Source organism: Hemitrygon akajei, chromosome 4, assembly GCF_048418815.1.
Source record: "Hemitrygon akajei chromosome 4, sHemAka1.3, whole genome shotgun sequence".
Taxonomy (NCBI): domain Eukaryota; kingdom Metazoa; phylum Chordata; class Chondrichthyes; order Myliobatiformes; family Dasyatidae; genus Hemitrygon; species Hemitrygon akajei.
In genome coordinates this window covers 152086604-152101768 of record NC_133127.1, presented here as the reverse complement: position 1 = coordinate 152101768, position 15165 = coordinate 152086604, and positions in this window count along the sequence as shown.

Genomic DNA, 15165 nt, shown 5'->3' with positions numbered 1-15165 from the left:
TCCATACATAAGCACAGCAAGGTAGTACTAAAGGAAACACCGTGACAGAATGTAGAATATAATGTGACAGTTACAGAGAACGTGCAGTGCAGGCAGACAAATAAAGTGTAAAGGCCACGAGACAGTAAATTGAAAGATCAAGACTTCATTTTTATTTATAACTGCAGGATAGAACTTGTCCTTGATCCTGCGGGTATGTGTCGTAAAGCTTTTATACCTTAGCATCGAACACAGAATACAGAACAGTACAGCATAGTGCCAGTGCAGGCACTTCAGCCCATGATGTTATGCTAAACTTTTAACCTACTTCACTCTCACATTGCCCTCCATTTTTGTTTTATCTATGTGCCTGAGTCTCTTAATTGGCCCTAATATATTTGGCTCTACCATCAATACACTCACACTGTGTAAAAAAACTACCTCTGACATTCCCTCTATACTTACTTCAAACACCTTATAATTATTCCTCCTTGTATTAGACATTTGCCCCCGGAGAAAAAAGATTCTGACTGGTAACTTGAAGTGAGCCTGTTATCGCCTTGTACACCATCAATTCACCTCTCACCCTCATTCATTCCAAATAGAAAAGCCCTAGATTGCTTGACCTATCCTCATAATATATAGAACAGAGGTAGAAAAGGCATTTAATAAGGGCAATGTTACATTAGTCATAGGGAATCTCAATAAGCAGGTAGACATAGAAATTCAGGTCGGTGCTGGAGGAGTGAGTGTTCTGATGCATTGCAGAGTTCTCCAGCCAGGCCTGCTTGAAGAAGTCCCTGATCAACTGCCACCAGTGAACCAGAAGAGCCAACACACCTGAACACCTACTGTGCCAACCCCTGCCCGCACTTCGGCAAGACTAAACTCCTGGCTGTACTTCTACTCCGGCCATAAAGGTGGAGACTGAGACTGAGGGTGGTGAAGATCATGATGAGAGGTTGGGGGGGGGGGGGGGGGGAGCACTTACAGGAATGTTTTCAATTGGTATTTTGGACAATATTCATACAGTCATCTTTGGATCTGAATGAATCGGCTACAATTGTCACCGACTTCACCAAGACCTGTGTGGAAAAGAGTGTGCCTTTGAATACATACTGGACAACCCCAGTCCAGAAGCCATGGATGAAACAGGAGATACACAGTCTGGTGAGAGCTAGATCCAGAATTACTTGTGGAAGGCTATTTTAAGAGCGAGAAAAGAACTCCAATTGAAGTTAGAGGTGGAATCGATGCACGTCAGCTCTGGTAGGGTTTTCAGGCCATTACTTCCCACAAGGTGAAACTTAACGCCATAAATGGCTGTAATTCTTCACTCCCGGATGAGATAACGGTTATAACGTATGCTCTGAAAGGGAGAATAAAACCACTCCTGTGTGAAGCCCTGCAGCATCTGGTGAGCCTGTGACCTCTGGATCAGACACCAGCATCAGAGCATCTTTCAAGACAGTGAATCCTTGCAAGGTGTCAGGTTCCGATGGTGACCCCGGTAGGGTACCTGTGCCATCCATTGGCGGGACAGTTCAAGGACATCTTCAATCTCTCACTGCTGCAGTTCCCACCTGCTCCAAAAGAGTGTCAATCACACCAGTTCCCAAGAGGAGCAGGGTGAACTGCCTCAAAGACTATTGCCCAGTTGCACTCACACCTACTGTGATGAAGGGATTTGAGTGGTCGGCCATAGCCAAAATTAGCTTCTGTCTAAGCAAAGACCTGGACCCATTGCAGTTTGCCTACCACCACAATAGTTCTACAGTGGAAGCAATCTCACTGGCTCTCTACTAGGCCTTGAACCACCTGGACAACAGCAATAGCTATGTGACACTGCTGTTTATTGATTACAGCTGAGCATTCAACACCATCATCCCCTCAGTACTAATCAACAAGTCTGAAAAACTGGGCATCTGTACCTCACTCAGCAACTGGATCTTCGACATCCTCATCAGGAGATCACAGGCCGTGCGGACCCAAAAATAATCTATCATCAGAGATCCCCACCGCCTAGGTCATGGTCTCTTCTCACTGCAGCCATCAAGTAGAAGGTAGAAGAGCCTTAGGACTTGCACCAAGAACAGTTACTACCCCTCAACCATCAGGTCATTGAATAAAAGGGGATAACCACACTCACTTGCCCCATCATTGGAATGCTCCTATAAACAATGATTTCACTTCAAGGACACTTCATCCCATTACCTCATGTTTTTGGTATTTATTGCCGTTCATTTACATTTGCATTTGCACAGTTTGTTGTCGTCTGTACTCTGGCTGATCTTTCATTGATCCAGTTATAGTTACTATTCCATAGATTAGCTGTACATGCCCACAGGAAAATGAATTCCAGAGCTGTAGGTTGATAATAAAATTTACTTTGAACTTGGAAATAACATCTCCTCCTTGCTGACAATCAGCACCCGGCACTGCTCACGGATGCATTGTTCAGTTATCTCTACACCTGTAACTGTGTGGCTTGCACAGCTCCAACACCATCTATAAATTTGCCAGTGATGCAACTGTCATTAGCAGAATCTCAGATGGTGACAAAGCGGTGCACAAGACTGAGACGGATCAGCTGGTTGAATCATGTCATAACAACTCTGTACTCAACATTAGTAAGACCATGGAATTGACTGAGGACCTCAGGAAGGGGAAGTCGAGTGACCACAAACCAATCCTCACCAATGAATCCATGCTCTAAGTTCATCTCCCTTGTTACTGTTACTTCTTGCATTAAAACAGACACATTCCAAACATTCTAACTGACTGTAATTACACCCTCTCTGTTGCCTATCCTTGCTCACAGTCTCTCTACATACTGTATCTATCCTTACACCATCTGCTCCATTTGCTGAACTATCACCTTAGTTTCCATCCCCCTGCCAAACAAGTTTAAATCTTCCCCAACAGTTCTAGTAAATCTGCTTGCAAAGATATTGATCTTCCTCGAGTTCAGGTGTAATCCATCCCTTTTTGACAGGTCATACATTCCCCAAAGGTGATCCCAATGATCGACAAATCTGAAACCCTGCCCCATGCATCATTTTCTCAGCTATGTATTTAACTGTCAAATCATCCTCTTTGTGCCCTCACTGGTGAGTGGCACAGAGAGCAATCCCAGAAATTATTACCCTTGAGGTCCTGATTTTCAGCTTCCTACCTAGCTCCTTATGTTGGATCTTCAGAACCTCATCCCTGTTCCTAGCCATGCCATTCATACCAATATGTACCATGACTTCTGGCAGTTCACCCTTCCCCTTAAAAATGCTGTGGACCCAGTCTGAGACGTTCCTGATCCCAGCACCCGGAAGTCTCTTTCACATCCACAGAATCTCCTGGTTGCTCCCCTAACTATGGAATATCCTACTACCACCACTCTTCTCCCTATTCCATTCTGAGCTACAGAGCTAGACCCAGTGCTAGAGATCTGGTCATTGGGGTTTCCCTCTGGTGCATCAACTCCCCCATCCCACCCACTACCAACAACATCTAATGTGGTATATTTGTTATTGAGAGGAATGAGCATAGAGATAGTCTGAACTATCTGCCTATTCCCTTTCCCTCATGACAATAAACCAGATACCTGCCTCTTGCAGCATAGGCATGGCTACCTCCCTATAGCTTCTATCAGTCATCTTCTCATTCACCTATACCATTCAAAGGTCATCCAGCTGCAGCTCCAATTCCCTAACATGGTCCATAAAGAGCTGCAGCTGGATGCACTTAAAGCACATGTAGCAATCAGGAAAGCTAGATATTCCACACCTTGCATGAGGTACAACCGGTGACCTGGGATCCATTCTCACTACACTAGCGAGGTACAAAGAAGGAAAGAAAGACATTTGACTGAAACTTCAAACCCTTTTTGCCAAAGCCTCAGTTCCACTCTCCAACAAAAGCCACTCTGATCAAACCTAACTTCCTTTTTTTGTCAAATATATGGTTCAATGGAGCTCTGAGCAGATGCAATAGTCTAAGGGGTCTGATTCCCTGCTATATAGCTGAAAGCTTTGGCAATGAAGGAACCAAAAGAAACATCTGACCTTAAAACAGTTACCTGCCACTTCAAGAAGGGTTGCCCGGAGAGCTCCTTGGTCCTGTAGTTCTGAGACCAGCTATGCCTTTCCCACTTGGTCCCACTTACTCCTGCTCATCCCACTATGGTATGGATTAAAAATCACTTTTGAGACCTTCTTAGATTTCTTGGACCTAGACTCAGATTGAAGCCCTGAACTTGCTCTGTGGAGCTTGATGTTTAATGCAAACAGTGGGCTGAAGGACATGCTTCAGTGCTGTGTGATATTGTAAGATCAGTGTGATCAAAATGACTGAATTTTTATGGAAGTGACAAGGCACATTTATACAGTTTGTGTGGTTGGCCTTTATTTGTATTGCATAACTCTATGTCTTGAGATTCAGAATTTAACCTGTTATGATCGCAGCCCCCTCCTTCTTGAGAATCGCAAGATCGTTATTAATTCGGGTCTTGGACCCAGGAAATGAGAGAGAATCCTCAAGGTTTTGGAATGTGTCCTGGCCCCTCAGCAAGACAAAGCCACGGATAACGGCCATTGTCTCTTGGAGACATCTTTGTGGATTGGGGACTGGGCTACGTGCAAGCCCTCAGGGCAACGTGGGCTGGGTGACAGGGAGAGATTGCATCATCCCAACCTGATTGACATCTGAGACCCCGTGAGTGAGGATAAAAGAAGGTCTGGGGAACAGCCCCCTCAGACACACCAGAAGAGACACTAGCGATCCCGTATAGCGGGCAGCCATTTGGAGGAAGCCACGTGTGTTCGGTTCCCGTGCCTGGGAGCTGGTGGCGAGTACCGCAGAAATGATTTTCTTGAACTAACAACGGGGAACCAACTCCCCCGACTCAACGGATTGATCTCATCAAAAGACCCGGGCAAGTTTCTTTTATCACAAATCTCTCTCTCTCTCCAACAAGTGAAAACCCAGCGGTCCCCAAAACCCAGAAGCTTGCAGGAACTGAGTGACTTTCATATTTCCAAAGGACAATATATTACCCCTAGACAAACGATGGAGCTACTTCTTATTGATGATTATTACTATACCCGCGCTTTAGATTGAGTACTGACGACGTATATTATCTGAATGTTTGTATTAACCTTGTGTTTGTACCCCTTTGTAAATAAAAACTTTTAAAAATAGTACCATCAGACTTCAACGGACCTCTCTATCTTTGCTGGTAAGTGACCCAGTTACGGGGTACGTAACAAACCGAAGGTACCAAAAAAACTGTAACCCTTCTTAACTAGATAAAAGGTGGACAATTTTGACATAGGGAGCAAATTTTCTACTCCTGAAGGATGCAAAATACTCATGAATATATCCTCCATTTCAACCATGAACAAGTCAGGAGGCTGATCGGGATGAAAGTCAAACATCAGTATGCGCAAACATTCTGGGAGGTTAAGTAGAACAATTTATGTTATCATTTTGCCCTCTTCACTTGTAGTGTTAACTCAGGGTTGAATACCTGCCTTTCTAGTTTAGATTCCTCCAAATGCTAGGTAAATTTTCCTGTAGGAACCTGTTTTGTTTCCATGGAGACCAAACAATGGAGCAGGCTGGTTGAGAATAATTGTGTAGTGCAACATTATTTCTGATTCTGTGATCTCATGCTTATGAAACAACTTGAGTGTAGATTCCCACACCTTTGTAAGTCATTAGTTCCCCAAGTGTTCAAAGAACTCCCCATGAATTATACCTTCCCTTCTTACCACAGGTATTATTAATAAACAAGATCTTCAGATAGGCTTCTGTTTGCTCATCTTTACACTTTACAACTTTGACACAACCTTCTCACAATAGGTCTATCATCTATCCATTAAGATTTGTACACATTGATAACACAGCAGCCAATGAACAGGAGGCAGAGAAGAAATAGTCTGTTCTTCAGTCATAAAATTGGTTTGCTTGAAAAACTGCAGAAAAAATAAGACAAAAGTGAAACAATTATTAAAATTTGACTACTTTTCTGTTAAAATACAGTAAATGAAGGATAGTCACATAGTAACTTTATGTCCATTAATTATAATCTGGTCCCTAAACTGATTGACATGAAAATCACTCAATCGTATTTGTTCTAGATAGGCAACATAGCACAGGAACAAGCCCTTCAGCCCATGATATTTTGCCAAACTAAGCTAATTAGTTCAATGCCTAATTAAATGTCTTTTCTGCCTTATATGGTTCATATTCTCCACCCCCCCGTTCCTCGAATTTTCATGTACCGATATATAATATACCGTAGATTCCGGATTTTAAGCCGCTACTTTTTTCCCACATTTTGAACAGCTTTGAACTTTGCGGCCTATAATCCGAAGTGGCTAATACATGGTTTTTTTTCATGCCGCCTCGTAAACATTTTGCCTCATAACAGTAGACCAATAAAATTGATGAGTAGTTCACAGAGGTCCAATGAAATTGTACGATAAATCAAGCGCACTTTCACAATTAAATTATTGTAAATCAGTCATTTGTACTCACCCTCATCAACATGGAAAACACTCGAAGAAAAGCATTGTGCTGCCTTTATGGCAGTTACTTAGTTTATAATATTTTCGCTTAGTAATTCATTTTCTAGTTAAAGTTAGAAGTGTTTTAACTATATTTGTTTTCTGTACTACATCGCGGGATGCTATGACGTCACACCCGGTTTCGCGGTGTCTTGTGGGAAAATGCCGGTTTGCGATGAAACGGGAAGGCGGGGGGGAGCGCATTACGCGAGCGGCTTTGGATCTGAGCGAACGCTGCTTTTAAATGCCATTTGCGATAAACGGAAAGGAGGTGGGGAGCGCATTACGCGAGCGGCTTTGGATCTGAGCGAACGCTGCTTTTAAGTTAAAGGTGATCAATAACTTTTCCTGGTAGGCTGCAATATATATATTTTTTACCAGTCGTTAGGAGATATTGGAATGTTGTTCAGTAAAGAAGTATACGCAACGTATATTTAAAAGTAGCCGCGTACGGGCACGGTTCGAAAAAAAGCATTTGCAATATGTATTTGTTTTTGTTACCATATGGATTTAATTAAAAGTTAAAAAAATCCTCACGTGTAATATCTTTCTGTGTAAATATCTCATATTACAACGTGGGACACCTGCGGCCGAAAATCCGGTGCGGCCTAAAATCCGGTGCGGCCTTTACAAGTAAAAAATTGATTTTATTTCTAAAATTAGAGCCAGCGGCTTTTAATCAGGTGCGCTCTGTAGTCCGGAATCTACGGTAATCATTTTTTGCTTAAAATGTGAATGGCAATGTGTGGTGGAGAACCAGCAATGCAAAGTCTGTGAATCAAAGTCTCAGCACTGCATATAGTCCAGTTAATTAACATAAATCTGTAAGCTCACTCCAGAAGAAAGGAAGAGGAAAGTTATCCATTTAGCATTTTGTTAACACCAACACACACAAAATGCTGGAGGAACTCAACAGGTCAAGCAGAAAAGAATAAACAGTCAATGTTTCGGGCTGAGACCCTTCTTCAGAACTGAGAAGGAAGGAGGACAATGCTAGAATGGAAAGGTAGGGGAGGGGAAAGAGGCTAGATGGGAGGTGATAGTTGAAGCCTGGTAGGAAAGTTTAAGGCTGGAGAAGAAAGAATCTGATAGGTGAGGAAAGTGGACTATAGAGAAAGGGAAGGAGGACAGGACCCAGAGGAAAGTAATAGGCAGATGAGAAGAAGTAAAAGGTCAGAGTGGGGGAAGGGGGGGGATTTGTTTACCAGAAAGAGAAATCGATATTCTTGCCATTAGGTTGGAGGCTACTCAGACAGAACATAAGCTGTTGCTCCTCCACAGGACAAGGCCATAGATCGACATGTCATACAAGAATGGGAATCGGAATTAAAATCACCAACAAGAGAAAATCTGCAGATACTGCAAAGTCAAGCAACACACACACACAAAGTGCTGGGTCCCGCTGAAGGGTCTCAGCCTGAATCATTGACGTTTACCCTCTTCCATAGATGCTGCCTGCCCTGCTGAGTTCCTCCAGCGTTTTGTATCAGAATTAAAATGTCTGGCCACTGGGAAGTTCCACTTGTGGAGGTGCTCGACAAAGCGGTCCCCCAATTTCTCACAGGTCTCACCCGTGTAGAGGAGGTTACATTGGGAGCACCTGACACAATAGACAGCCCCAGCAGATTTGCAAGTGAAGTGTTGCCTCACCTGGAAGGACCGTTTGGGGCCCTGAACGGAGGCGAGGGAGGAGGCATATGGACAGGTGTAGCACGTCGGCTGCTTGCAGAGGTAAGTGCTTGGAGAAAGATTAGTGTGGAGGGATGAATGGACAAGGGAATCACAGAGGGAATGATCCTTGTGGAAAGTGGAGGGGGAGGGGGTGGTAGGTAAAGATATGTTTAGTGGTAGGATCCCTTTGGAGATTGTGAAAGTTGCAGAGGATAATCTGTTGGATGCAGAGGCCAATGGGATAGTAGGTAAGGAAAATTATGTCCCTAACACTGTAAACTTCCATTTAATAAAATGTTTTTGTTGGTGGTTTGAATTATTAGCTACTTTTTTGCTTTCTCCGTTTTCTTTTTTACTGCCTGAAATGTAATGTATGGAGTAATCTGTCTGCACATGAACAGAAGCTTTTCACTGTATGTGACAATAATAAAGCAATTCCCAATTCCACTTCCCATTCATCATCAGAATCAGAAACAGGATTATCATCACTGTCTTACATAATGTGAAAACTGGTGTTTTGCAGTGGCCAAACAGTGAGTAACTTTACTAGAAATTACAAAATAAATCGCGAACTACACTATGGAACAGATTCGATCCCTTCTGTAAGGGTCTTACCTGAGATTCTGGTGCTTAATGACGGGATTATTAAGGATAGGTAATTGATGGTCAGCATAGAAATGATGGGCCAAAGGCCCTATTTCGTACTGATTGATTTGAAGGCTCTGAGGTTGACAGTGCAGAGGGGGAGCTGCCACTGACAAAGATGTGTGCTTTGGATGAGATGTTGAACGCTGGTTTCCCCCTGTAGGCTGATACAAAACAACGGGAGCCAGGGTAGGGGTAGGAAGTGGGCCATTGTCGTGGGATAGAAAGTGGTTCCAAAGTGGATATGAGGAAGAATACTGACTCGTAAGGCTGTGAATCTTCAGAATTCTCCACCTTAAGATTCTGAGTCATTGAATATATTCAAGAGAATATACATAGATGTTTGATCTGCTGGGGAAATCATGAAAATAGCTGGAACAGTGGAGCAGAAACCTAATTGACCTAATTGAATGAAGAGTTTCATCAGTTATTCCTACTCGTATTTTTTATAGTGTCTGACCAATATTTTGCTTTCAAATATTTTTTTCTTTGGTGTTTGGACATCGCTGGCAATTCCAGACTTTAGAATTATAGATTGCTGCGCAGAAAGAGGCCTTCCAACTCATCTAGTCCACGTCAAACTGGTCCCATTGACCTGCACTTCGATCATAGCCCTACGTATCCTCCCGCTGTTGGCATCCTTCTGTCTCAAAATGCAGTGGGTAACACACAACAGAAGTCAGTTTGTAGTGGTGCACTTCCTAGAGTCTCTGAGGGGGTCCCGTTCTGGAGTGACAGTCCCTTCCACAGTGGCCCTCTCCTTCCGTTGAGCTCTCTTGGCAGCCAGCTCGTTGATGCGGGTACTTCCTGATCTCTGTATGCTTTTTCAAACAGAGAGACTCCAGGCGGCCCAGTCTCCTACTATGCCTTCCAAGTTGTTCACATCAATGTTGGCCAACTTCAGATCCTTTTCCCCCCACGTCTTAGAAGTGAAGCTGTGGGCAACCAACTGAGTGTTCATACTCTGCCAGCTGCCCATGCAGCAGGCATTTCAGGATTCAATGATAGCCCATTTGCTTGACATGTTCTAACCATCTGAGCCACTTACGGCTGAGGAGGGCGAATATGATGGGGGTGCCTGCATGTTGTAAAATCCCTGTATTAGTGGCTCTGTCCTGAAAGGTATTGGCAAGATCCATCTGAGGCAGTGTAGGTGAAAGCTGTTCTTTCTCTTCTCTTGACAATTCATAGATTGTCCAGGCTTTGTTGCTGCAGAGGAGAAGGCCAAAAACACAGGCCTGGTACACACAAACGCTGGTTTTTGCAGCGAGATGGCTATTTCTCCACGCGCTCTTGTTCAGCCTAGCCATGACAGCTGCAGCTTTGGTTATTCTGTTGCCCAGCTCAGCATCAAGGGACAGAGTATTTGTGATGGTTGACCCAAGGTAGGTGAAGGAGTCAACCACCTCTCGAGCGTGACCATCGATGGTGATGGATGGGAGGAAGTCATTGTCCTGGGCCATGACATTTGTCTTCTTCAAGCTGATAGTCAGCCCAAGCGCCTTGCAGGGATGGGACAGGCGGTCGATGAGATGCTGCAGTTGGCCTTCTGTGTGGGAAGTCAGTTCTGCGCCATCAGCGAACAACAGCTCGTGAATGAAAAGCACTCAAATCTTGGTCTTGGAGCAAAAGTGAACAATGTTGAGGAGTTTGGCATCAGCTCTGGTACATAGGTAGACGTCCACAGTGCCTTCTCCAAAAGCATACTGAAGCAGCATGGAGGAGAAGATACCAAGGAGTGTTGGTGCTAGAATGAGCATTGCCTTACTTCACTTCTCACTGGGAAGGCTTCTGGAGTTGCACTGTTAAAGCAGACAGTACTGTGCATGTTTTCATGGAAGGGAGTGATCATGCTCAGCAGATGTGGAGAAAAGCCTGTCTTCTACAGCAACCTGAAGAGCCCCCTTCTGCTGACCAAGTCCAAAGCATTTGTCAAGTCAATGAGTGCGATGAAGAATGGTTTTCGCTGTTCTTGACATTTCTCCTGCAGTGGCGTAGTGAGAAGATCACACCCACAGTGGATCTACCTGCTTTAGAACCACACTGCATCTCTGGGTAGGCACATTGAGCCAGGTGCTGCAGCCATGCCAAAATGACTTGGGCAAAGGTCTTTCCAATGAGGCTGAGGAGGGAGATGCAGAGATAGTTGTTACGGTCACTGCGATCACCCTTGTTCTTGTACAAGGTGACAATGTTGGCATCTAGCATATCTTGTGGTAAACAACACACACAAAATGCTGGTAGAACACAGCAGGCCAGGCTGCATCTATAGGAAGAAGTACAGTCGATGTTTCGGGCTGAGACCCCTCATCAGGACCCTTTGTATCTTACTTAGCTCTTTCTCCCAGCAGAGCCAGAGGAGCTCATGCAGACGATGCAGCAATGCTGGTTTGCCACCGTTCGAAACTTCTGGAAGGATACCATCATTTCCAGGCAACATCCTGCAAGCGAGATAGTCGATGGCTTTGCTGATACCTTCCCATGTTAGCAGTGCATCCAGCACCTCCTTGACTGGCAGATCTGGGATAGCCTTGTGACCAATTTCTGGGCTGAGGACAGCTCTATGTAGTGCTCAACCCAGCATTCAAGCTGCTTGCCTTGATTAGCTAGGACTTCTCCAGAGTTCGACTTCAGAGGAGCAATGTTGGTGACAGAGGGACCTGTGGCCTCCTTGATGCTTTCTTACATGCCTTGGGCATCCCGTGTCTGAATACTGATGCACAAAATCAGCCAGTTGTTGTTGGCACAGTGGCAAGCAGTTTTCAGGGCCTTGTTTCTCCCGACCTTAAGAACTTCTTGGGTGCTGGGGTTGGCGTCATTCTTTAAGGCAAGGAGGGCTCTTCTTTTGGCTTCAGTCACTGGTTCCATTTCCTCCCTGCTTTCCTCATACCAGAAACAAGAGAAAACCTGCAGATCCTCATTACCAGTCTGCCTGTGTGCGTTCTCTCTTACCGAACACAGTAATGGCTGAATTGTAGGTGGCATCACAGAGACGGAACCATTTGTTTTCAATTGAGGTGGAGGCTGCAACAGTATCTTCAAAAGTACTTGGTACTTCACTTGGCACCGAATGCACAGCGAGTGTTGATGTATGGTCGACCCTTCCTGTACAGCTTCTTTGGTGCCATCATCACTTTGCTGGCTACTAGGCAGTGATCAGTGTCACAGTCAGGGCTGTGATAGCTCTGGGTGGTAAGGACACTTTTGAGATCTGAACGCTTGGTGATGACAAGGTCTAGCTCATGCCAGTGGCGAGATCTTGGGTGTTTATGAGCTTATGAATCTCCTTGCACTGGAAACAGGGGTTGGTCGCACACAGTCCATGGTTCCAGCAGCATCCGTCCATTATCATTCATCTTTTCCACTCCATGTGGGCCCAACAGCTGGGCCAGGCACTGCTGTCAACTCCTACTCTGGCATTGAAGTCTCCCAATAGGTACATCTTGAAATTCAGCTACAGGCTGGCAAATATGCCATTGTGGCCATCTCTGAAACTTGGCTAAAGGATGGCTGGCATTGGGAGCTGAACATCCAAGGACATACGGTGTATCGGAAATATAGGTCATTAGGCAGAGCGGGTGCTGTGACTCCTTGTATAAGAAACAAAATTAAATCATTAGAAAGCGATGGCATAGGATTGGAAGGTGTAGAGTCTCTATGGGTAGAGTTAAGAAATGGCAAGGGTAAAAAGACCCTAATGGCAGATGTATACAGGCCTCCAAATAGCAGCTGGGATGTGGATTACAAATTACAGCAGGAGATAGAAAAGGCATGTCAGAAAGGCAATGTCATGATAATCATTGGGGATTTTAACAGGGAAGTGATTGGGAAAACCAGGTCACTATGGGACCTCAAGAGAGAGAATTTGTAGAATGTCTTTTTTAGGGATGGCTTTTAGAACAGCTAGTTGTTGAGCCCACTAGGGGAGCGGCTGTGCTGGATTGGGTGTTGTGCAATGATCTGAAGGTGATAAGAGAGCTCAAGATTAAAAACCCTTAAGGAACAATGATCACGATATGATTGAGTTCACATTGAAATTTGAGAGGGAAAAATAAAATCCAATGTGTCAGTATTTCAGTGGAATAAAGGAAATTACAATAGCATGAGAGGGGAACTGGCCAAAGTTGACTGGAAAGGGACATTTGCAGGAAGGACAGCAGAGCAGCAATGGCTGGAGTTTCTGTGAAAAATGAGGGAAGTGCAAGACAGATTTCTTCCAAATAAGAAATTTTGAAAGGGAGGAACGATACTACTGTGGCTGACAAGTGAAGTCAGAGCCAAAGTAAAAGCAAAAGAGAGGGCATACAAGGAAGCCAGAGCCTGTGGGAAGATGGAGGATTAGGACACTTTTAAAAACTTGCAGAAGGAAACCAAGAAGGTCAATAGGAAAAAAAAAAGGGTGAAATATGAAAGGAAGCTGGCGACTAATATCAAAGAAGATACTAAAAACTGTTTTTTAAGTATGTAAAGGGTAGAAGTCAGTTGAGGGTAGATATAGGACCAATACAAAATGACGCTGGAGATACTGTAATGAGAGATGCAGAGATGGCAGAGGAACTGAATGCGTATTTTGCTTCAGTCTTCACCATGGAAGACGTCTGCAGTATACCGGACATTCAAGAGTGTCAGGGAAGCTCAGGATCTGCAAGGGTAAAAGGACACAGATAGGAGTTATATACAGACCCCCTAACAGTAGTAAGGATGGGGGAAAATCAAGTTGGTGCTTGATTCCAGAAGGGGGAATTTCTTGACTGCCTACGAGATGGCTTTTAAGAGCAGCTTGTGGTTGAGCCCACTAGTGGATTAGCTACTCTGGATTGGGTGTTGTTCAATCATCTAGAATTGATCAGAGAGCTTAAGGTAAAGGAAACCTTAGGGGATGTGATCATAGTATCATTGAATTCACCCCGAATTTTGAGAAGGAGCACCTAAAGTCAGATGTACTGTTGTTACAGTGGAGTAAAGGGAGTGACAGAGGCATGAGAGAGAATGGCCAGAATTGATAGGAAGAGAACGCTGGCAGGGATGGCGCAGAGAAGCAATTTGGAAGCACAGGATATATACTTCCCAAAGAGGAAGAAGTATTCTAAAGGCAAGATGACACAACTGTGACCAAGAAGAGAAATCAAAGCCAACATAAAAGCTATAGAGTGGGCATATAATAGAGTAAATATTAGTAGGAAGTTAGATGAAGCTTTCAAATACCAATGGAAGGCAACTAAAAAAGTCATTAAGTTAAAGATGGCATTAATACCATTAAAGAGGATACCAAAAGTTTCTTCAGATCCATAAAGTGTAAAAGAGAGACAAGAGTGGATATCGGACTGGTGGAAAACAATGCTGACAAGGTAGTAATGGGGGAGAAAGAAATGGCAGATGAACTGAATACATATTTTGCATCTTCTTCACTGTGGAAGACACTAGTAGTATGGAAGAAATTCCAGATGTCCAGGGTCATGGAGTGTATGAAGTCCCTTTACTAGGGAGAAGATTCTTGAGAAGCAAAAAGGTCTGAAGGTAGATAATTCACCGGACAAGATGGTGTACACCCCAGGGTTCTGAAAGCGGTGGCTGAAGAAATTGTAGAGGCGTTAGTAAGGACCTTTCAAGATTCTGGAATAGTTCTGGAAGACTGGAAATTGCAAAAATCACTCCACTCTTCAAAAAGGGAGAGAGCAGAAGGAAGTAAGTTATACACCAGTTAGTCTGACCACAGAGATTGGCAAGATGTTGGGAGTTGATCGTTAAGAATGTGGTTTCAGTGTATTTTGGAGGCACATGATAAAATAGGCCACAGTCAGTATGGTTTCCTCAAGGGAAAATCTTGCATGATTAATTTGTTGGAATTCTTTGAAGAAATAGCAAACAGGATAGATGGAGGAGAATTGGTAGATGTTGTGTATTTGGAGTTTCAGGAGGCCTTTGACAAGGTGCCATGCATAAGGTTACCTAACAAGCTATGAGCCTGTGATATTATAGGGAAGATTCTAGATCGAATAAAGCAGTAGCTGACTGTCAGGTGGCAAAAAGTGGGAATAAAGAGAGCCTTTTCTGGTTGGTTGACATGGTGTTCCACAGGGATCTGTGTTGGATCTGGTTCTTTTTACGTAATACGTTAATGATTTGGTTGATGGATTTGATGGCTTTGCTGCAAAGTTTGCATATGAGATGAAGATGGGTGGAGGGGCAGGTAGTTTTGAGAAGGTAAAGAGGCTACAGAATGATTTAGACAAATTAAGAAAATGGGCAAAGAAGTAGCTAATGGAATACAGTGTTTGGAAAGGTATGGTCATGCATTTTGGTAGAA